The sequence below is a fragment of the Netta rufina genome, assembly GCF_964035555.1.
Source record: "Netta rufina genome assembly, chromosome: 4".
In the NCBI taxonomy this organism is placed as follows: Eukaryota; Metazoa; Chordata; class Aves; order Anseriformes; family Anatidae; genus Netta; species Netta rufina.
Window position 1 is genome coordinate 46,339,570 of NC_140127.1, and position 25,799 is coordinate 46,365,368.

A 25,799-nucleotide genomic window follows, 5' to 3' on the forward strand; every position below is an offset into this window, starting at 1 on the left:
TAAGGCTGATGCCTAAAAGCAAGAGTCAGTTCCCAACGCATTCAAAATGGTTAGTGATCCCTGCTGTTAAACAAAAGTTTAAGGGGCTGGTTACCAGGAAGCACCGAATATGTTATGGAAATCCCCTTTGAGGAAACTCAAGGGGAAAGCCCTCAAAGGGAGGCTCCCAAAGGCATGTGCTGCCTGTGCATCTGTCAGTCTTGTGACTGGAATAAGCGCAGCACTTTTCAAAGTTACGACTAAGAGGTTGCAGTGTTACTGCTGTTTATGTTTTCTAATATCTTCACCCTCCATCTTGTTCTCCACAGTAGACCTAGAGTAATTAACTGATGTGAGAGTAGAATAACTCACAACTAGTCATCAAATTAAATTGAACACAGGTGGTCAGGAATAGTTATGGAGCACTGAAACCATGGTGGAAGCATTTCCAAGCTGACTAAATATGCCATCTGTATGAAGCATATCCAATCCTCTCTTTTTTCTTTTATTTCACAAATATTGCATGGGATGAAGGAATGTTAGGGCTGAACTCTCCAATACAGATGTAGAACACATGTATTTGCATCAGTTTAAAGTAAGATTACAGACACTGGAAAGCAGTTGTGGTTTGGCACTAGAAATCTTCCATTTTAATTAACTTACGGTCCAAATGATTTCTAGAAAGTCTTCCTTGCATTGCAGGAGTGGAATTACATCTATCAGGACAGGTTTACCAAACAGATTTTCCTAGGAGAAAACTATGAGAAACAATTACTTTGACTCAACCAACTCAGTATTAGACAATGGTTCAACTCACAAATAAGCCAGCTGAATGAGTTATGCCACAGGTTATGCCAGCAATAATCTCAAAAGTATGTCTATGACTGAAGCCCACAGCATATTACCCACCGCACACAGACCACAGTCAGGTGTGCTTCAAGGGGATCTTTCTGTATGCTCCAATTTTCCTATATTGCTATAGGAATTTCTCTTTTCCTGTACATATTGTGCATTTCTTCCTAGCTCAGCTCAAGAGGAATTGGCTTAAGGTGTGTTCAACTCAGTTAATGGATAACTGTTCCATTAAGTCTCTCATCAGGATTATCATCAGGTACTAGGAAAGGATTTTAATCAAATATTTGAACACAGAACAGGATGAATTCAACTAACCTAATTTTTAAGAGTCATGAGATTGAATTCTTGAAGGTCCTGAATGATTTATCCTTAAGATCAAATCCATTATTACGCTCCTGGATATAGGACCACACAAAGTCCCTTTACTATTGTACACTAACAAGAGTAGTCAGTTGCATTCAAATTAATTCCACTGAACATAGAATAATTCACATCTCATAGATATTCTATTATCGATAAACCTCTATTCTGAACAAAATTCTCTGCATATTAACATTTCCACACCAGAAAGACTGAACACAGGGTTAATAAGCTGAGGTTTCAGATAGGAGATATTTTGCTCCATTCAAGAAGAAAAAATAGTATGAAAGACTCAAGTAAGAAATAAAGAACTATCTAATCATTGAAGACTCTGTATTGTACTCAAAGGACTGTTTCTGTTACTGGTGGTAGAACTCATGCTTAGGTACCACTAAAATGTCATTTAACTGATGGATTTCATTTGGATTTTTCTTGTTTAAAAATAAACTATTGTAATCATGAAAACAATATTTAAACGTGACTTATCCAATCAAATTTCATGTTTCAGAATAAGCAGTGAAAAACAAGATTTTTTTAATAACTGTTTTAAAATTATTATATACTAAAAATGCTGGTATCTTCTTTCCTTTTTCTAATTGTATTTAACCATTTCATGGTTTATTAAAATTATCATTGCAGCTAGAGCTAATGCATTTCTTTCTTCAAAGTGCAAATAACTCTTGATTTCTTGATGTATCACAATGAACATCACACATGCAAGAAACATATAGCTATGGAAGAAGGCTAGAAAAAGACCAGTCCTAAACCTATTTGAAATTAAAGGTCAGTTTTGGAAACATGAGCAAACTGCTTACAAAAAAAAACAACCCTTTGGAAAGCCATCAGAAATGCAACTCCCCTTGAACTACATGCATGATGTAGTTAAAGCCAGTGGGCTTACATTGCCTGCTCCTTTTTCAGATATGCAATGAGGAATGACAAAATCTTCCTGAGTCACAAATTCACCCTTAAAGGAGGGTGAGAATTTCAGAAGTTCCTGAATGGAGTGATACACTCAACTGCCACTCCGAATCAACTCTTTTCCAATATATTATATCCACTAAACAATAAAAATCCTGCTTATGAGTGTGTGCAATGTCAGACACCCATGCCCAGGCTGTCACGCCTTTGTCTCTCAGCTGTCTTATGAACCCCAGACACCTGAAGTCTAAAGTACACCAGAAAACGCTCATGTGGGGTAACCTTGATGGGCAAAGAGTTCATGGGGCTGGCCAAAACAAACAAACAAACCAAAAAAAAAAAAAAAAGATGAAGAATGTTGGGTCCATTTTAATTACACGTAAACAATCACAACAATCACTATTAAATATTCCAAAAAACTTCAGTGAGAATGCTGTACTTCCAAAACCAAGTAGGTCACACAAAAAACTGCAAAGCATTCATAAAATGCAAGCTGAAATAATACCGTGGCCTGATATTTTGCTACTGATATTTTCCATTCCATTAATTCCACTCAATTATGCAGACTGCATATAAACACTCTCAAAGGCTAGCAAAAGCTGTGCTATGAATTTATAGGAGAAATGGTTAATGTGAACACTTCCATTGACATGTGAGATGGGGATGCAATATGGTGTCATCACTTTTTGATGTCTGTATCCCCTTCCCCCCTTTTTCTTTCCCACCCTCCAGTAAATAGACTGAACTACAAGATCCCTCTGGCAGGATAAAGCAAATTCTCCCAATACAACATGCTATGCTATCAGAGGATGCTATACAACCTCTAAAACGAGTTTACCCTGATGTCAGCAGCACTTCCATAAACCCATAGTAGAGCAAGGAACTCCCTAATAAACATAGAGTAATCTAATTTTTCAAGAATTCAGAAAATGTACCTCCAGCCTCAGCCACAGTGAGAGACAGTTGCAGAAGGCAGGGATACCTGTGGTTGTTGCAAGTTTGATGGAAAAACTGTAGTACATTTACATCCCATTCATTATAAAAAGACCCTGAGTTCTTTCCAGCACAAATTCGGCATGGTCTGATAAGTTTTTCAGGCACTGAATCATCTCCCCTTCTGTGTGGCTGATGGTTCTTCCATTCTACAGCACTAAGGGAACCTCCGTGCAACCTTGAACACTGTGGAGCATTCCTGCCCCCTCTTGTCACAGCTTCATTACTACCACACTGTGTTTTGATTTCCAAAGGTAATTTCACCTCTAGCTGATATTCAGACTGGTTTTACCCTTCAAACTTCAGTTGCTTGGCCCTCTGAGCTTTCTTAGGGATCCTTCCCTTCCCAGACTTCCTAATTGCAGGTGTCCCTTCTTTGGTTTTCCACTCATAACAGTTTGTGCAGCCTCTCCGTCTGCTGTGTGCAGTGAATTCATGCATTATTCCCAAGAAACAGAAAATGAGATTTTTATAACTGTTCTTTTTAATGCTAATAGTTCAGGTATCTTTTCTCTTTCTAACTGGATGAATTCCTCAAATCTGTGTAACACAAGAAGAAAATCTGTGTCCTTGCAAGCAAAGCCACTCTGCAGGCTGTGTCACCTTGCTCACAGACAGCCTGAGGTGGTATGTGGCACTGCCCTGGCCTGACAGGGACTAAAGAGGGGATGGCAAATTGAGCTGTGACAACATGCTAATGAACACACCTAAACCTTAGCAGGTTGCCCTGGAAATGAATTAGCTCATGTCTAAAAAATGGCACAAAACTTGCTGCAGGAAAAGGCCATTTGTGCTGAACCCTGCTGAAAGGCTTTCACTGCTACAAGACCTATGTTATATTTCCTTTTTTTTTTTTTTTTTTTTTTTTTTTTTTAAAATACACACAAGGTCCACTACATGTGCAATAGTACCAACTTGCAAGTGCAGCCCTATCAAGTCAGGCTCCGAAAGTCCTAGTGGCTTCCCCTAACCCTCAGGAATAACCAAATATGTGGGTATCTCCATAAACCACATCTCTCCTTCTCTTACCAGTACTAGTCTTCTTGTTGTTGTTTGGTTCCTTTCATTTTTGGGGTGTTGTTTTTTTGGTTTGTTTATTTTATTTTTCTTCTCCTTTGTCCCATTTCTTTAATAACTAGTGCATTTTTTTTTTCTGTGAATAATTGTGTTTGAAAAAAAAAACACACCTTGTTTCTACCCATAAAATAGCATCTTCCTTTAAACCTCAAGTCTCTTCCCTGCTCCAATGACACCTTTTAGATGAATGTTACTCATGAAAATCATTCTGGGAGTCATCTGCTCAGAATTTGGCTATTTCTGCAGAAGAAACATACTAGCAGCAGGACAACTCCCAGATGTAGGGATGCTCACATTCTCACACTATGTTTGTTGGATGTGTTCTAAGACCCAGTGCATCTCTAGTACAACAACTTTTAGCAAAGCCCAGCCTCACCTCAAACCCAGAGGCCCAAGGACCTGACTTATACATGATGTCCATGCCCTCCAGCCTCTGCCAGCCTGGCACTGGCACCTGTAAGTGGTGGCACAGCTCAGAAGGGCCACCTGTTGATGTGGACAAGGCTCAGCTGCAATTCTCATCTGTTTCTCAGGTCTAGCACTACAAAGTTTCCTTCACTGGGGTACTTTTCTTCACCCGACTCAGTAACAGACCTCCCAGCTCTCAATATAATACAGGGTAATAACCAAAATGAGGCTTTCCCTCATACCTTTAAGAAGAAAAATACATTTTTTTGAGAAAGATAAGTTAAAAAACATATCTCAAGAAACCACATTAGTGCCCAATATATCTATTAAACAGTTTCCAGTGATGACATTACAGCTTTTAGCACTGAGAAATTAAGACAAAATACAAGTTTACAACAGACCTCAGATTCAGAATGAAACTTTGAAGAGGAAAATGAGAGGATCAGATGAAGGACCAAATCCTAATTATGTGACATTTAGTACTTGGTCACCTGAGAGGTGAGTCTGCACTCTCTCTATTTTCAGAGTTACCTTACAAGATTTAAGACGGTGCAAATCAACCTCTCTTTCTGCCTTTGGTGCTCATGACAAGGGCAAATGGTTGGGCAGTAGAAGTTTCTACCTGCAGCTGAAACACAATAGTGCTGGGAATTCTTTTTTTTTTTTTGCTTTAAACTTGATCTTTCAGCTGCATGACTGACCAGGTTATTACCTCTGCTAAGCAAGGTCTGCTCGACGCTGACCGCCCTGGCTGTACAAACCAGAGACAAACGCTGCCATTGTGCGGTGTGTCAAGGAAATGGAGAGGCATTGACAACCATTGGTTTCCAAAGCTGAGGAAAGAAAATGCTTGTCTATCAATTCCGCTTGTTACTGTACATTATACTGTATCTATTACCAGCTGCTGACAATGACTTGTTAACATTTCCAGTTTGATTAGTTGAAATAAAAAGCAAGTAAGAGTCCATTTTTGTTCTCCTGATGCCTACTGTGGTATTCCTGTCCCAGAAAGCAGAAGAACTTTCCATTAGCATTACTTTTATAAGGCTCCATGTTTTTTTCACTCTTACAATCTGTCAATTTTGACATGTCCTAATGCTGTACAAAGCCTGTGGTGCCACGATCGTGCTGATAGCAACCCCCTCATTTCTAACTCAGAAGAGCGGATTCATCACAGAAACACCACAGAAAAGAAGCCAGAGTCTCTTACCAGAAATGACCTGCAAATCAGCAAAAAACCTCTGTACTTTCCTGCTGCCTCTCCCATAGAAACCTAACTTTGTCCTTTCCACCTATCTTCTCGCTCAACTGCAAGGCAATCTGATTTCCCCCTGATCACAGAATCACAGAATTGTAGGGGTTGGAAGGGACCTCAAGAGACTATCAGGCCCAATCCCCCTGCCAAAGCAGGTTCCCTAGAGCAGGTTGCCCAGGTAAACTTGTGCCAATGACTTCTGCCAATATCCAACGATCTCGCACCACCTAACCACGTCCTCTCTGCCCAGCCTGCCGCATCCCTTCCCCTGCAGCGGCTGTCCCACATGAGCAGTGCAGCATGTGCCAATGCACTGGCTCGGGTACCTCAAGTAGGAGCCGATCAGCCTCCTGCTCTACTGGCCCTCTTGAGAAAAGAGGGGATGTAAACACAACCTATGCCCTACAATCTTATTCCACTTGTAGCACCTAACCTGAATAGTTCTCACAAGTTACATTCCCCTTTTACTCCACTGGGCAAGTCTGTGAGCTAGGCCAAGACCTGAGCATACAGTAGTGTGACCGCTAGAGATGTAATTTCTGATCTAATAAGGAAAGTATTATCACCTCTCCAAACAGAAAATCTGTGTTCCCTGTTATAACTGATTCCTTCTTTAGCTTACTTAGCATTCAGGCTGTGAATAAGTGATTGTTCTAAGGAATATACGGAGTTATTCAACAAGCAGAAACTTGTTTGTAATTACAGAGAAAGGAAATGCAGGAAGGAAAGAATCAATATGCCTGATTATATCTCCCCAGATATTAAGCTCAAGAGCCTGTGACATTGTTCATTTGTTACATCCTCAGCATCAATCTTCAGGAACAGAAGGTTACTCAGAATTAAGTATCAATCAGTGATGTTTCCATAAAAAACAACAAAGGGGAAGAGACCTCATATTTTAAAGGGGGAATAAGAAACAACTAATGACACACATAATAGGTTTGCTATACTCTTACAAGAAATAGAAAGGCTATGGTCTTAAAGTGAGAAATTACATGAAATGAAATCTGAGAAACTGCAGTGACCTGAAAACAGTTCATAGTTACCCATATACACAAGCCTCAGTAAGAGCCACGATTAATAGAATTCCCAATCCCTGTCCCACTAAGTTGACAGGAAACCACACTGGACTACAGTTTGTCCAACAGGGACAAATTCGTTCCTTTTCCATGTAAGTAACTGTCAGTAAATGTAGCCAAACATTTATACCCCATCCCCTTTCTTATTTACAACTCTCCTCCTGCCAGAAAACACAAGCACGGCAAGCTAGCATCGTACCAATTTCTGGCTCCTCTTTGTTCAAAAAGACAGCAAAATTTTTGTTGGAGATAAGGATTTCTGGCAGCCACAGGACAGGATACCCTCTGTAATACCCATCACCTATCTACAAATCAGCACAATGCTTATGCACATACCTGTCTTTGAACACACATACAGAGCTGCTGCATACAAAGCTCTTTGTGTGCTTATAATTAAACATGCTTTCTAGGTTCTCTGCTTAATTTGTCTTTCAAGTGAAATACACAAAATCTTTGGTCACAGGAAACCAGAGACTTTCCACAAGCTTTGATAAATGTTACTATTTATAGAATTTACAGTATTCTTTCGGTGTACAAAAGGTTTCACCCTTTCTCCTTTGTTCACAGATACTTTCCATAAAAGCAAACCTCACTGCTCTCCAATTAATGGATGGGTTCCGAGGGAAAAATGTAAATGAAAAAATAACAGCCCCTAAGGCTAAATCAAAGGAAGGGGAAGTGTTTCTGCCATGTTCCATGCAATAGAAGACAGCCCATCATACTGATGAAGCTCTAGAATTTCTTTACAGACACCAGTGACCCCAATAAACCTATCCCTCTTTGAGTTACATCGTTTATCTTTCAACTGTTCCAGTCCTTATTTTATTTTCATTTGCTAATAGGCAAAAAGCTTATCCAATAGCTACTGGTGAAAAAGCAATGCAAAGTTCATTTTATTTTGCCTGAGTCTGATGTGCAGTCACAAAAACAAATAGGCCTTCCAACAAATGTTGTTCTTGTTTCTCAGTAACACAAAGTTTTCAAACGCCCACTGAAAGTGCCCAATGGTCTTTAAGTTCAACTCTCATGAGAAAACACTAAAGGATTGTAGAACATATTGTTAATGTAAACCTTGCCTGTTTGATTCTGACATGTTAGCTAATTTAGCAAATCAAATACTGTAAGTGCATGCCATGGATTGACTTGTTGTGTTTAAGAATAAGACAAGAAATCCAACAGAAAACAAAAACACAAGGGTAAGAACTTGTGGCTGATGTAAAGCAGCTGAATAGGGTGCTTCTCTTTGCTGGAAAGACTTTAAGAAATGTGGTTTGCCCCACAGTGATCTGAAATTTTGCATGCTCTGCTTGAACTGCATTTGCCCCTACCTGCCGATGTATTGTGCACATTGTGCAGAAGATGTTTGGACAGCTCTTGAAAAATCTCCCACTGCTACACATAACTCTTAGGTTCTTCAGAGTCATCACTTTATTAGTTCTTGCTGACAACAGCTATCTAATACTCGATCAATGATTTTAAACAGGATCGGAGTTTCACAGACAAGGCAACAGAAAGCCTGAGAATTTTCTTTAGCTTGTTTTTGGCAGACAACCCGACGTTATTACAGCTAAAAGTTGTATAAAGTCACAAAGCATTTTCCTCCAGTTAAGGAACACATTTCTGTGCAAACAATGCACATAAACACAACTCTTAAATCACACAAAATGCAGCCAAAACTAAGCCAACACCAGGCAGGTCAGGACTAGTATGTCCTCACTGCCTCCAAGTCACACTTCCCTGGCCTGCTGATTCAGAGTTTAAGCTCCTACTAAATGACTCAAGAGAACTATTCCTTAGTTTTTAGCTCTATAATTGCTCCAGCTGCATCTGCCACCCTGTCAAGGAGCTCCAAGCCGGCCTGCCAGAAGTGGCGCCCTCCATGAGCCTGCTGATGGGAGATGCCTCAGGGTGTGCTGAGTCAGCACAAGCTCACTGGCAAAGCAACAGCAGACATGATGGATGCTCATGGCTTTGGCAATTGAAAAAAAAAAAAAAAAAAAAAAAAAAAGACTTAAATATTTACAAAGGAGACGAAGGAGACTGGAGAAAAAGCAGGCAGGAAGAAAATGAGACACGGATAACATTTCTAAACAATAGAAATCTTCAGAAAACATTCAGCTCAGCCAAGCTTTCATTCAGCTTCATCTTTCTACTAACAGCAACACTGAGAAAGTGTCTTGGGGTTAAATCCAACAAATCTCAACCATGCTGTGTATCAGAAGCAATTTTCTCTTCAGTGACCAGGATTTCACTTGCTGTGTTACCAGCAACAGGACAGTTCCCCTTGCAATTCTCTCCTTACACAGCTAAGACAACATGTTGATCTCAACTTCCTTTTTCGCCTCATTCTGTAATTACTTGAAACAACAATGCCTGTTACTCCAACTTAGTTGAGGCATGCCTGATCTACTTAAATTAGTTCCTCTATCAAAACTCTAAATCCTCTCTATTAATCTAGTTATAGACATATTTGACAGGGTTTTTCTGAACAGAAGAAAAACTTAGTAAGCAGAATCATGGGTTAAAATCTTAGTCACTATTTTCCATAAAAGACACGTGTTTTAGCACCCTACTTGAAAACAAGAATTATGCAGAGTCCTGCCAACACTCCCATTTCAAAACTTCTTTGAAGGAAAATACATGGGTTCACAAGAAGAGAAGAAGCCTCCTTAAGTATCCTGAAACGCTACAGATGTGGCCAAGATATACTGAGATATAAGTGAAGAAAATGAAAAGCAAAACAAAGACGCAGACATTAGCCTGGAAACAAGACAGGTGAGCGCTAAGGCAAGTCAGAGAGATCATGGTGAAGTGTAACACAGGAGGACAGGAGAACCATCAAAACAAAATGGCAAGAACTGATGAAAGATGTCAAGACCACTTGGTGAATTAAAAACTTGGCTCATTGTTTCCCTAACACTGCCCTTTTCTAAGGAATTGTGCTGACAATAGGAAAATATAGCTAGACACAAAGTATTTTGATTTGTGGAGTATCTCCAGCTTTCCATGATAAACTTATCATTTTGTGCATGTGCGAGCCCAGCAAAACACACTCCACATCCCAAACAACTTTCACTCTGAGGAGGCAAATGAAAAGAGAGATGAGACATGTAGAAGAAAATGCCCCCAAGGAGTATTCTGAGGACATGGCAGTCTCTTCATCAGCAATAATTTTTAACACAGCTTGACATACTTTCACGAGGGGACTAAGACCTCAACCTTCTATAACTTGAAAAGACAAGTGGGAAAAAAATCAAGAAAAAATAAGAAAGATCATCTTTTGTCTTTCTACTAACAGCAACACTAAGAAAGCATCTTGGAGTTAAAACCAAGAAGAAGCAGTGACCTTCTGCTACTACATATCAGTATTGCACCTTCACAGGACCCTGACAGAAAGAACGCCAAGACTCTAGCCTTGTTCAGGCACTAGGGGCTCCCCACAACAGCTCAGTTTGGATGGTAGCACTGCCAGACTGCCACCTGCCAGACATGCACTGTGAGCCTGCCCATGCAAATTCTGCAACCAGCTCCTACGCATCTCCCAGCACCTCTGGCTTGGCCATTTTTGTTCTTTATTCACCACTTGTTTCCCAGTCTTTCGCCTTTTCCTCTTTCCATCCCTGCCTCCCTGAATACAGGAGTATGAATGAATCCTCAGGATCTGCGATATTAATGTTGCATCACAGACAAACATATTCACATATTAACTCTAACTACTTTCTCCATTCTGTCACCCTCTTCCCTGTAAAAATCAGCGAGCAGTTAAGTCACACAGACTACGTATTCATAGGTGAACTCCCAGCACGCATTTCACATACAGCGAAGAGCAAAGCCCCTCTGCAGTCCTCGAAAGCCGGCTACTATAAGCGCTCAAACAGAAAAAAAAAAGTAAAGTGAACCAACAAAATTATGACTAAACACACCAAAAATCCTGTTGGCCAGCCTGTCTGGTGCATGAGTGCAGACCTAACAGGCACCAGCACAGACCTTGGGTGAAAAGCTGCGCGCGTTGCTATGTCCTTTGTATGGCGTGCACCAAAACATCTCTGTGGACTGCAGAGGGAATTGGTATTTTCTCCATGTAGCTTTTCATGTTTTTCTGCTTCACTTTGCCAGTACATTGAAGCAAGTATTCAAACTGCTCTATTAATGTTGCTCTCTTCTGGTCAACTACATACAGAAGTTCCTTGTATGTAAAAATCCCTTTGGTAAGACTACAGTTAATGGAGAGAACTGGTTTATGTAGAACAGAACGAATGCACTCCTATGTGATAACTGGAGCAGTGATTATGAACTCAGACTTTTGGTTTGCTTCAGAGCTGCAGCATATCTTTTTCCCTGTTAATGCCGGAGTTCCAGGGCTCATTTCCCCAGCTGGTTTGCTTTCCCTGTGAAGCAGCCATGCTGCAGCTGACATTGACTTCCATTGTAGGGATGGATGACAGATACTCTTTCAGAAAACCCCTTACAAACAAATGCTTTCAGGAACTTCCCAAAACACTGATTCGTAAACCCAGGTCTGCAGATTTAGTTAAAAGTCTCCTCGTGCCTGCCTGCTTTCTAAACCAACTTAAAAGCACTTTAATATAACAGTTAGACACCGCTACACTTGGCTGATACCTAAGCCTATAGATATCTGTAAACTCATTATTTGTAGATCAGTTCTCCTGTGTTCCCCTCTCTACCTTGGTGGTTCAGTTTGTGAAATCCATCATTTCAGAACAGGGCATGTACATCACTGCCAACCAGACATTTTACCTCTTCCCAACAACTACACCCTGACTCGATCAGCCCCTTTCAGTCCGAGCACTATCTTTCAAATCATCAGTGGGGCTAAACAAGAGTCTTGCAAGGCCCCAGACCCGTGTGCTCCCACAGGTGGGCAGGTGATGGAGAGGGGAGTCAGGGAGCCAGCCCCAAAGCAGGCCCTGCAGGGCGCCTGGCCAGAGCCCGGCTACCAGGCAGCCACCCTCATGCAGCTCTGAACCTTGACCATCTTCCCAGCTCCCAGCACAGGTGTGAACTGCACCTGGTAAAGCATTAACTTTGTTCCCTCTCTGTGTTCACAAAATAGGAGCTGCTCGGGTGCACCTGCTCACACGAGGTTGCTGGCACCGCACAGCTATCAGCATATACTTAAGACAGCCCAACTGTGCTAAGGGGCGAATTCTAGGCTGCTAATGCAGTTGAGTGAAATAATGCAGGGAGTCCAATTTTCTCATGTCAGCTAACCTTTGTTGTGGTGGATTTCTTCTTGCAACACCTGAGATCCCTTGCTTGGTTCAATTTGCAGTCCCTGGTGTTATGTGTTATCTCTTAGACTAATAAGTTTAACTTTTCAAATGTTTTTGAAGCTTCAATTTATCTTGTATTTCTTGTACAAATCCTCAAGTCCCCAGAAACTGATCTCGATTTTACCTCACTATGTGAGAAGTCAGTGCAATACCTGCTGACTCCTTTTGGAAAGCTGTGATTTACTTCATGGTTATCCACACATTCTTCTCGAAACAAAATTTGCATAAATTTCAGCTCAAGTTGAAGCAAATCCGAACAAACAGTACTGCAGTTAAAAAAAGGTGACCAAATCTTAAACCAAATCTTAAGGGACTAGTACCAACTCCCATCTCAAACAGAAGAAGTAAATATCTGAAATTTATCTATCTTCTCATGCACAGGAAGAAAAAACAGCCCAAAAAGATTGTAAGAAATGCTATAGACTTAGCTACTTTTCCTTAATCAAAATTAAGTCAAAATATTTATTTTAAAGGTCAAAGTATGGATCTTCAACTGAAATGTTACTTACGCCTTAATACATAGGAAGGTAAAACATGGAAATCTGTCTGAGAAGCAAACGCACTGAAGATGTGCCTCTGAAAGGAGAGGCTTCAGAAGAAATCTAACCTTTTGTATTAAACACATCCATGTTAAAAACCTGGAAAAAATCTACAACTACTATCTCATAAGTCACCCAGTAAATACATAAGTACTTCCAGCCTGCATTAAGAACAAAGACAGATCCTTGGCAGGAGGGCTCGCAGGCACTTGGTGCAGTACCTGAGGGAAGTACAAAACACCCACATTCCTGTCTTCAGAAGCGGGATGCTTGGGAGTTTAATGGAAATACAGACAACACACAAGGAATGGTGCAGGACTGCCATGAATGGCAGAGCCTTGTTTGTACCTAAAATAACTTCTGATGGTACAGGATGGACTCTGATGGAAAATTTATTCTTTATGCTTAAGTGCTGGCAGAGGGATTAGATATTACCACGTGCCTAATTACACAGGCATGGGTGCACCACTCCTGCCTGCTCTTCTGGTATGGGTGACATCTCTCATTTTTACCCCTGGATAATGAAAAAGAAGCTATTAAATGTAGCTCTAAAGAAAGTGAGAGCATTCAGTGGTTTCTATGGCAGGACATACCTCCATGTAATTCCTTTGTACAATGACAGAATGATGGAGTAATAAGAACATGTATTACTGACAGGTGTAATTTCACCCCTGCTTGAAAGGCCATGACTTAAAAAGGAGATGAAAGCCTCAAACTGATGAATGGGGATGGAAAAAAACTGACAGGAATAACACTCCCCATCTCAGGGGAGCTGAGTCACATGGGTCATGCGGTTTTCCGTTTGGCTAAGGAGCCGTCCTGATTTATAACATGCTCTGAAAGGACCTGCTGGACGTTTGTTCTCATCTGCCAGTGGATGGCTGCTAGAATGCATCGGGACATGCACAAACACGAACAGGGGCACTTCAGGGGATTCCTCAGCAGGTGCGTGCCTCTCAGGCCATCAACAGCAGCTACTATTAAGAAATTATTTTCAATTCATCTCATGCTAGCCACCATTAACCGGATCTCACTGCAGTCAATGACAGTTTCATAACCAACTTCTGCTGAACCACATTCAGCTGGAACTGACCGTGAATGCTGACTTTTAGATGTTATTATCTCTTTTCATTTCCATGATGACAGTCAGCTCTTGCCAGGGCCCTGTCACACAAGACATTGCACAGTTACCTCAAAAAAAAGGTGCTGCCAAGACAATGCACTGCAAAGGCAATCCCTTGCTTGAAGAAAAAGGCAGAAACCACATCTCAGCACGTAGGTTTGCACTCTGGAACTGAAGGCAGCTGGTTCAGCGAAAGCAATGGAGAACAGGACAAAGGCAGGAACCAAGCCTGAGAAGAAGGAGTGTATTTGGTAAGAGTAATATGCAAGGGCAGGAGAGGGAAAGCAGAGAGGCTACCCAACAGAGACCACGCACCCATCTTTCTCTCTCAGACAATGCAGAAAAGGAGCTGAAGCATCTCATGGCAGTTACTCATGGCACCAGGGGACTGAAAAAAAGACAGCTTTCTGGAAGGGAAACAAAATGCTCACAGCATCAGCCTCGAGCTGTCTGAACACAGGCTCTAAGCAAGAAATACTCCATACTTAACTGTTAGACAACAAAAAACACTAATCTACAGAGCGTATACTATTTTTGTATTATTCCTGAATAACAGAGAATAATCATCTCCAGTAGTTCAGATTATGCTCTTTGACTGGAGTTGTTTATTTGATCATCTGGTGGCAGCCACTGAGCCATTCCTCGAGCACAGCAGGCACCCAGTGATCCCACGATCAACATGTTGAAAAGAAGTTTGTTCCCAGCACTGCTGCAGAGTGCTTATGGCATGTCGAGAGAATTTTCTTCTCAAGGGAAAATGCATCACTTCTCCTTATTTACAGGATGCTGGTCAAAATCTAGGATTTCTTCTAACTGTGCAAGGCCTAGTACAAGGGGCTTCTGGTTAGGTCCGGCAATGCTGTTTTACGTACAGATATTTACAAGCATTGTCAGAACTTAGATTCATTTCCTTTTAAAGTCGATCATGAGACTGAATGTTGTCATATTTCTCAGGGTTTTCTTGCAGATAGCTCATTGCACTATGTATTTATGTGACTTTGCTCTTCACAGAGAAAATCATTTCCTAGATAAAGACGACAGATTGGAGATTTGCAAAGTATGTTTTCTTTTCTTCCTTTTTTTTTTTTTTTTTTTTCCCCCCTGGCAAGCTGTACAAAACTTATGAAGTGGTGGAACAAACAGTCTTGGCTGTCTAGTGAGGTACACTTTAAGTTTCAAACAGTTGAAGTGGTGTTTTGTAACTTTACCACTTTGAGATGCTTACATCTAACAAGCCAATATAGCATTATTTATCTACAAGCAACACAAATTTTACTTCAAAACAAACACAGATCAAAATAAATTTCTAAAATACTCACAAATGCTAATCTCTCTCACTTGCTTTTTCACTTGCTTTGAGATAAATACTTGGTACTCTCCCAGATTATTGAAGGGAAAGCATTTAATTTTCACACAAAAGCAGCCTGCCTGCCAGAGAGAAGAGCTGTTTTCAGGACTGCCAGCCTTGCTGTGAGTTTTCAGTTTCAGGAAACACACCCAGAACCTAGATCTCATGAAACAGCTATGTTCCCATCCTCCTCAAAGACTTTGCGTGCCCCGGCACCACTGTGTCTGGCTTTTTTTCCCAAGACATGTTCCCTGATCTTGTGAGTCAACCCTCAGCACAGCCCCAAGGGCAGGTGTCTCCTTCCGACAAGCAGCAGTGGCACCAAACGGGCACGATGGCAGTCCTAAGCTCTTCAAGGACAGCCAGCTGGCTATGAATGCTCTCTGAAGATCATTCGGGCATCACAAAGCCTGAAAGAGTTCATGCTACAACATGGTCATAGCAATGAGTGCTGTGCACATCTTCCAAGCGTACAACCTCAACAGCCACAGAACAGTAAAGAAAGAAGGAATCAAAGGAGGGTGCTTTGTGAGCAGGGACTCAACACGTTTCCTGGTACCATCTCTGAGTTCATCTGCAGGATCCATGCTGAAAACCTGCTTCTGGAATACCTGAGAGTTGACACATGCATCATGTTGGCTAGGAAAAAAAAAAAAAGCAACAAAAAAAACGTCCCATTGCTTTCCATACCCCTTGGATACATAGCAGGCACAGTAACAGATCCCATTAAACTTCATCCCTTTGAAAGGGCACAATGATTAATCCTTACGAACATTACACAGCACAGCAGCAGTAGCCTATTTCTGCTCTCAATGAATTGCCCAAAATACTCATCAGATTTCCTACAAATTTGCCCAGGAACAGGACAGATTTCCAACTTTGGTCTTTAAAAGAAAGAAATCTCATTATATAAAATGCCTCACTGGCTCTTCAGTAGTGCTCCATTACCATACATAGCCGTGAAAAAAAAAAAAAATCTTACAAATTTTAAGTAAAACTGTGTAACTCTTAGAATGAAAATGAGACTGTAAGAGGTCTGAAATTAAAAATCATTCTTACGCTCCTGTTTTGCAAACAAATAAAGAAATTGTGTCTGAATGCAACATTGAGACCTTTGGTCAAATTCCAGGTTTGAAATGCCCATATTATAAACTGAGCTTTTAAAAAACGTTTTTCTCTCAAAAATAAAACCACTCTTCCTGAAAACACAAATACAATCCTCCAAAATGCTGAATCTATTTGAATATTCACTAATATATTACACATTGGTTTTCCATATTGTTTTGTTTCAGTAAAAATCAATGACATGTCAAGCTGATTTTATATCATGTTGCAAGCAGACCAGCTATTAGCTGATATGAAATTATACAAGATAAAAAAATTCTAATCTGATTGTATGTCTACCTTCCTCTCCAACACGCTGAATAGCTCCAGTCCTGCTAGCACTAATAGACATCACCCATACTGCCATGAATAGCACCACTGAAATGTGCAGCTTTTTTCATTAAAGCTTTCACTACAGTCAGTGGGACTGCTCTAGGTAGTACATTTAAGCAGTATGCATAAATATTTGCAAGATTAGGGACAAAGTCCTACATTTAAGATTTCTGTGTTAGGCAAGAAATAGCAATTTTGTTCCTATACCAGAAAAAAAATGTTGAAACTACAGAGGAAATAAGCTTAGAGGTGAATTTTGGCCTACAGTGAGAATGGGAGCATGCCTTGCATGTCATTGTTCCTTTTGGTGAGAGCAGAGCACTCCCTTAACCCTTCTGGAAATCTGGAATAGAAAACACATTCCACTGCTTGACAAGTATTAATCTGTGAGTTCATATCCCAGTTCTGATGAAACTTCCTACAACCTCTTAAAAATGGCAAACAATAGTTCCCAAAGTGATCATATAAACTATTAATTCTGAATTATTTAGAACATATTCTATTGCAACTGTATCAGTATAATTGCCACGCAAAATGGAACATTTCCCACATACTGCAATGCCCCCACATTTCAAGTTCCTGTGAGATAAAACCCATCTATGTTGTCTTTTCATTCATGAGGGTTTCAGTTGATGCATGTGGTTGACCTCAATTGTTTTCTAGGTTTGAAAGGAATGACTTGTAGGCGTACATTACACATGCGCTGGGGTCATTTATTACTCTGAAATTCAAAGAACATATACCATAATGAAAGCATATGCTGTTACTGACTAGTTCTGGGATGGTTTGAATTAGGAGGGCACTGGGCACTTTTTATAATCTGAAGATTCTTAAAATCAATTCTTGTAGATTCAAACTCATATCAGATGGCTCTGGCAGTAAACATTCATTCTCAGCAATCAGTTTGTCAAGGAGCAACAATTTCCCCTTCAGTAATTTATCTCCAACGAGGTCCAACAGTCCACAAGTGTGTACAAAGTACAGCTATCATGATGTTCAGGTTAACAGGCAAGGTGGCCAAGAACATCACTCAAATGCTAAGAAGGAAAATATTTAGGAATATTGCGTACAATGCAGAGAAAGCCCTTAAAACATATTAGCTCTCCTTCCTGCTGTCTTGTTATGCTTCTGTCAGTAATGCTTTGAATGTCCTTTCTTACAGCTGGGTTTCACTGAATCTCACTTATCAGATCATTAGTTAATTTGGGCAAATGAAAAGATCTGTTGACAGAATAGCTGTTTATTTCATTCATTTCCACTAAAAGCTTTCATGCATCACCTCTTTCCACCTTTCTCTATTGCTGTTTTTAGAGGTAATCATTTATAATGTGAAAATCATTGTTTGGTAACATTAGGCAGCCAGATGGTTGGGTTTTGTTCTCTCTAGCTAGGAAAAGATAAATACTCCTACTGTAAAGGTTCAAGAGCTGAAAATACTAATAAATAAATGTGGGCACTAATGGTTTTTAAATGTCAGTGATTGAAACAGACAAAAATAAACTGTTATTTGGAAATACCACATTTTTTCTATCAGTACCATCATATTTCACTAAGCTTGCCAAGATACCTTTTTATCACCCTGCTTATTTGTTTTACACTACCAGGTAAAACAAACACAACCTGAAATATGATGACTAAGTGCAAACACTAAAAGGTTCTTAAAACATGTGCACGCTATTTAAGAGAATAGCTTTTCCAATTAAATCATGTGTTATTACTTATTTCCTGAGAACTGACAACTTGTTCAACAGAAGCATTCACAAAGGTTCGTGGGTATGCAGGAATGATCAAGAACTTTCTCTTGAGTCAAACAGACCAATTGGGATTTCGTGTGTAATCAGTTTTAATTTCTGTAATATCCACCAGGCTTGCATTTACACCTATGGAAAATTACTGCTGAGAGTGTGAAGTAGATTAAAGATCAAATTCCTTGCACATGATGATTTCAAATCATTTTCCTGCTTTTTTTTTCTTGCAGTAGCCATACCATCATTGCAGGAATGGGTTAGAGTTGTCCTTCTGTCAAATCAGCACTTTCACCCCCATCAGTCATTCTCACCAAAATCCCTCCAGCCCCCAGGTACAGGGAAATCCAAGGGCCACCATGGAAGGTCAATCACACATTTGAATCACTATGAGCCACTAAAACTTTCAGAAGACAAAATAAACTGGAAAGGCACCACATCTGAACTCTGCTGCTGTTCCTAGAAAGGGTAAGACAGTGACTCCCATGCCCTTCCCACAGAAGGAGGCCACTGCAGGCATCCCCATCCCAAGACAGCCAACACAATGCAATACCTGCTTGGACTCACTTTTCATGTGCCTAGATAATGTCTGACAACAAACTCGTGTAACACTACCTGAACCCTCCAATTCATCATTTACTTTCGCTAGAGAAAAACCCATCCCAATAATTTTCAATGGCCCTTTTCAATCTCTTGGAGAAGTAGGAGCACTGCAACACACTGATTCAAGACTAGGAAACAAACCAAGTTCTTCTGTGAGGTAGGAAGACATTTAGCACATCTTTTCCCCATTTTAGTCAATGATTTAACCAAAATACATCGAGTCTAAAAACATATTTTCTAATTAATGCATTTCTGTAGACACTTACATTTCCTTTCTTATCCTTTGTTTAATACACAATTTAAGAAGAAAGTAAATAAATCCATCAACAACATATGCGAACAGCTTATTGTTTCAAAATGAAAGAAAATCTTTAGAAATGTTTCTTATGTGGTTGTTAAATTGTATTCATACAACTTTCCTGATGTTGAGAATCAGTCTTCTCAGTCAGCAAACTACAGCTACTGTAGGAAAACAAAATGGCAGGTTTTGTTTAATTTACTTATAGTCTATGATGGCCTGCTTGACTGTGTTTGAGGTATACCCTTTGATGATCCAGAAACGCATTACCCACTTCAAGGAACCCTCTGACTTGGACATTTTATTTCTTCAAGCTGATAGGCCACAATGGAAGTTTTCCATTGCATGTGCTAGTGTTTAGCACATTCTACCACCACAAATGCAGGAGGCTCAACTGCAACATACACTTGCTCTATTTATAGCTATGTTTGTAACACTACCTATTTCCATACTATGATTACTATTCTTTACTGGTTTTCATGTATTTCAGAGAAAGCAAGTACCTTACACTAATCTAGGTCCTATGCAGCAGAGACCTCAGGCCATGGACAGTCACACAACAGCAGGTCTTTAGGAGTGAAAAACTTCCAGCCAAAGACCCGGCATTGTATGTGTTTTGAGGGAGTTGCTTCACTGTAACTCTAATCTGATCCCAAGAACTGGCTATCTGCAAGAGACTAAGTGCCCCTAGAGCCTAACTTCCTGTTTCTCCTTCTCTCCCAATTAAAGCCATTAGTGTATTCCAAGATTGTTCTGCAATGCAAAATCAACGCATGTTAAGTGGGGCCTCCTGAGAGACTTATTTCAAAATTTCTCTCCTGACCCAAACTCAAAAGCCAATGTAGACACACCCTCATGGATATGTAAGCCATCTTTCACCAGGCCCTTCCGAGCTGTCTTCATACAGAATCAAAAACTCCTGCTGAGACAAACAAAACCAATTATAAGGTCTTTAAAGGAACTTAATTGGTCTTAAATTAATAGCCATTAAAAAAAAAATATGCATGTTGATCGAAATTGTACATGAGCCTCGAGGTCTTCTGATGACAGTTCGAAACCTTCAAATAATATGCCTGATGCCTTGCTGTCAGCTGGTCTGAAACTTGACCACTTGACACAGCATGAGTAACTTGCAGTCATTCACTGCTGCTGTGACAGTAAAATGACACAACTGATGCATTATAGAACATGTATTTTGCTTACCTGACTTGTGTTTCGCTATTGATACATTACAGCAAACAATGAAGAAATAAAAGATGCTCTATATTGCTCTTCTTTTGCCACGTTCTTTTCTACATGGTGTCTTAGCTTTGCAGACTTCCCATGGAAAACATATTATACCTAATCACACATTTTTAAGCATTTAAAACAACCCATAATCCATGTATTTCAGTTAGTCTAGAACAGTTTTTCCATTATACTGTACCTACAACTTACAGAGAAGGAATCTTGCCAAAAACAAAATATCATTTTATTAAGTGGTCATTATCAGATATATTTCTCTAGAATAGTTTAGACAAAAATAAGGAAAAAACACCGTGAATTTAAGAGCTGCCTCAGTGTGCTGTATACATTTTCAAATAACACTTGCCATTTTCTGTTACCAGAATTTGATCATCCTAAGAGTGAAATAATATAAGTAAAATTACACCCTAAGTGTACTGCCAGCACCCCAACAATTGCTTTTGGGGTTCAGAGGACACCGTATCCCATTGGCACAGTTCCAGGTGCTTTTATGCTCCTTTACACCTGTTGCCACCACGCCTCAGCACTATATACTATGCAAACAATGGCAGAAAATGATGTCTATGATTTCTGGAGCTAAGGAAAAAAGGCTTCTGCTTGTCATCTGCACAATAAATCTGAACAAGGAGCATAACTTCCACTCATCCCTACCCCTTTTAAATGGGGAGAAGACATACTAAGCCTCAGACAGCTGCTGGACAAAGAATACATCTGCATCCAGGAAACAGAGTTACATTTCCTTCATACTATTCTCTTTCCAATGGAATGGAATTTGACATGTATTTTTATATTTCAAGGGCATAAGTGACTGGTTGAAATTAAGTTATGATTACCTGCACAACTCATGCAATTTCCATGGGGACTTATTAAACAGACAAACTGGTTCAATTAAAAGGGAAATAAACATTTATAAAACACCATCTTTTTCTTGACAGGGAACCCTTCGTAGATCTTAGAAAACAGTAAAGGGAAACAAGATCATGTCAGCGCAATATTGTTGGTCATATATAACGCAATCTTATGTTTCATCCAGTTTTCAACACAGGAAACGTGCATTAGAAACTGCTGAATTCACAGGTTTCTCTGAGTCAGAGTTTCTTCGAATTGCTGCAAGGAACAAAATGTAACCAGTGCTTTTATACAGCTTCAATAATACACATTGCAAAGACAAAAAGGCCCAGCCACCAAACTGTTTACACAGCCAACACTCAGTGGGGAGAAAAATCAACAAGTTCCATTCTACTAGGCATGAATGTCATCTGATCTCCTGGTTGTAGCTCTCACAATACTAAGACAAGAACTTCATTTATTTATTTTCCTATTAGTAGAACTGGGAGGAAGGGATGAATTCTCAGATTTCTAATGTCCCTATTTTCCATGAACACATTCTACCTAATTATTTGACTCAGCTAAACATTCCTGATGTGGACACCAATGAAAACTTTAGAAGAAAAACAATGAGAACTTTAACTGCAACTTGTTCAGATCTCCGTAGAATCCAAATCCATGCTTACAGGGTCCATCTCTCTACAGATACATCAGGTTAGCTGTAGTCTCTCTCTACCCCTTTACTCTAAGCCTCTTCCAAAAGATCAGCCTCAAGATAATCAAACACTAACTGTGAGACTTGCTGCTCTAGGACACAAAAAAGGTGTTCTTGGGCATGGTATAATATCCTACAGCTTTTGTAAAAACAAACTAGAACATCCACAGAGCCCTTTATCACCTTGAATAAACAAGCAATATTTAATGCATACCAGAGTACAGGTGAAGGTTAGACAGGGTAAACATACACCTGTGTAAAGAAGTTGAGATCTGTCTGCCTGCTGAGTAAGTCTGATCATAAGACTTGCATTGGATTTCAGGTGAACTCATACCTGAGAATGTGGAGAATTCACCAGTAAGTTAAAAAATCTGTGAGTAGTTAGTTCTTACCTCACCCTGCACACCTCACTTGTTTTTTAAAACCATTTTGTGGTTTTTAGTTCTTATTTTCTCTTACCAACTATTCTGCATCAGACTTTTCAATGGAATTGGTTAAAAGCAAGTACATGCAGTGCATATTTCGAGACAGGCTCATTTCAGAAAATTATCTTCCCATATGAACTTGACACATGCATAACCTGGAAAAGCTGATAAATCAGAGAGGAAATAGGGAACTCAGCTGAGGAAGCCCCTCAGGATGACTGAGCAGAGCTGAGAGAGACTTCTTCCAGGTAGAGGCCTTCGCAGTTTTCACAACTGGATGTTTTTCATCCTCCTCTCAGAGGAAAGGAGAAGAGGAATAGGATGGGCTGGCTACATATCTAGAAAAGGCATGTAGGAAATCATCTTCAGGCAGAGACTGATTTCTAAGGATCTGGAAACACCTTCAGAGCTCCTGCCAGCAAATGCAAGCAAGATCACTGACAATGCTTGCTGTATCAGGAACCTGTCTCCCAGATGTAATATCCCTGTCACCGTGATGTGCAGGACAAGCGCTGCTGACCCTTAAATAAAGGGCTAAGCCTTGTTGCGGAGAGCGCTAAAGCCAACTAACCATTACAAAAATTTTTGTGAGGTTCACAATTATGCAGCTTTGGAACAAGAACTTTCCTTCTCTTTTTCAGCTCCCATTCCTTCAGCAGCCCTGAAATCTAGCTCTAAAGCAGGCAGCCCCGCCAAGCAGCATTAAATCCTGCCTTTGCTGAAGACCACCAGCAATCACAGCAGGTAACCTCCTTATGGCAATGTCATCACACGTGTGGTGACTTTTTGAGGTAGGCCACAAAGCCTTGTTTAGCCTTATCCAGATGGACTAAGAAAAGTTAGTTTTATGATGAATAGTCTTTAGGAAGGAAACCCAAGGATTTAATGAAATTGTTCATTAGCTCAGAGAGACCTTCAATGCTATTGTCACACGGTCGCATTCAAAGGAGGATGGAAAGCCATTTGATAACTCCCTGCCATGTCTCTCATTTTTATTAGACCTACTTGTATGAGTGGGAATTAAGTCCCACAACTTGCAGAGCTTTCATCTCAAAAGGAGCAGGTGTAGGATATCACTTTCTGAACAGAGAAGCACACAAACAATATAATTCCTGCAATTTCAATGCTGTCTCAATGCTGTTTCAATGGCAGGCAGTGGCTTCAGCTTTCCCAATAGGCAGTGTTTTCTTTGGGTAGGCTGGTCTGCTCAGCAGCCAGCGTACATAGTCTTAGAGACCAAGCATAACCCCCAAAACCATACAAAATGGTGTAACACTGCAGCAGGAATGCAGGTGGCACTGTGAAGATGAAGAGAAATAGTTTCATAAGGGAATATCTTTTCTCTGTTGGATGATTGACTACATAATAATAAAAACCATAAATATATTTTGTGCTTCTATAAGACCACCAACAGATTTATGTTCTAAATCACTTGGAAATGCATTTGCACATTGAAGTTTATTAGGAAAACATTACAGGGTTATCTGTAAAGCAACAAACTGCAGTAGAGTCAGAGTTGAAATTTCAGATGTGATATATTTCATTATATCTAGGTACATACTGAATAGCCTGCAATAATACTCACTGTTCCAAAAACTTTTGATATATATCACCAGAGGCTGGTTTGAGGGCCTAGAATTCATACCACTGCAGGCTTGGAAACTTGGAAAATGAGATTAGCTGTCAGCATTTTCATGGGATACTTACCCGCTTACTGTTTCCCTGTTACTTTTTTTTTTTTTTTTTTTTTTAACTTTTAAAGGCTAGCCTTTAAAATATCATAATATAAGGTTCATCTACCTTGTATTCTAGAGCCCTTTATTTGGGTGTATAATTGGGGTTTAGTAAACCCAATGAGTCCCCAAACTGCACTGGATGCAATTTCAGGTCCTTAATGAATGCTACCGCACTGTATCCCCAAGACTGAGAAGCCTATTGCTGATCTCAACTTTTCCAGTGCCCTCCTTAGGAGCCCTGTTGTCACAGAAGAAAACATTTCATCTCACATTGCTAAATGTATTCGGCACCCCATGAGCAGAGAGACAGAGCTGAGGTTTTCCTCCTTTTTGTCTATGTTCTGGGCATCCTGGAATTGATCCGTAGGGAGGTCTTGGCCAGTCCAAAGGGCTGGGCTCAACCCTGCTGCCTTTATGTAAGGCCAGAAGAATCTGTTAATATAAACTCTTAGCCCTCTTCTGCTCTGAGAAGGGCTCTGTGCAACTCAGTAGTGTCCCCATCTGTAAAATGAAGAAATTACAGTTCTGATATAGCATGCTCTGAAAACGAGAGCCAGAAAGTGAAATACAAGAGGAAAGTGCTACAACTAATTGAATCTTTCTTTTTTTTCTTTGCTTTTTTTTTTTTTTTTTTTTTTCCCTAACATGATGGTAAACATGTGAAGTAAGTCACAGAGTGCTTCTAAACCCTCACAGCTTTGTTCCATCCTATCTCATTTCTGTCGCACATTTAACCTTTTGTGTCATATTTCTCCTGGAGAAATCCTTAACTATGCCAAGAAGCACAATTCCCAGGAGATTTGTCAGCCAGCTGAAACCACAAGGTGTTTGAAGCTTCACAAGAAAGCTTGCTCACATATGTTGTAGAACCACACTTCAGGCAGCATTTCCTCTGCAAATTCTCGAGGTTAATTAACTAGCCATAAAAGAATAAATATCATCCCTAAAATTATAGGGGGGAGGGAAGGAGTGGTGCTATTCTTTTTCTTCATTAGTAGAAGGAAAACAAAAATATCATTAGTTTATACCTGATCAACTTTCTAAGCAAGAAGAACCAGGAAATAAGATCACAATCACTTTCAACTTCCAAAACGCCCAGTGCTGCCTTTGCAGTCTCTTTTATCACTGTTCTTTAATACGAGAGGCAATCTAACAGACAGAAATCCAGACTTCTGTATATGGACTAAAGAAGGCAAGAAACAGCAGTACTGTATCTAAACAGAACAGCTGGACCAGGATGGCCACTTCTGACTCTTTTTCAGTTGTGTTACAAAGTTTAAATGAAAGCAGATTGACTTCAACTCACAGAATATCCTGAGTTGGAAGGATTTCATTTATGAAGACACTGAAGAGAGCTGGCCCTACAATGGAGCCCTGGGGAATCCCACTAAGTGACTGGCCACCAGCCTGATGTAACCCCACTTACTGTAAGCCTTCGAGGCCAACCAACCAGCCAGTTGTTCACCCATCACATTATGGGTTTGTCTAGCTGTACAGTGGACATTTTGTCCAGAAGGATACTGTGATAAACAGTAT

At 40.1% G+C, this 25,799-nt stretch overlaps 1 protein-coding gene across 1 annotated transcript in view; it reads right to left on the reverse strand.

Moving 5' to 3' along the window:
* The window catches only part of CFAP299 (cilia and flagella associated protein 299), a gene marked incomplete at both ends in the record, with an annotated part of 148,726 nt that overhangs the window by 107,519 nt on the left and 15,408 nt on the right, over positions 1-25,799 (reverse strand). The gene's annotated exons all lie outside the window — the stretch shown is intronic.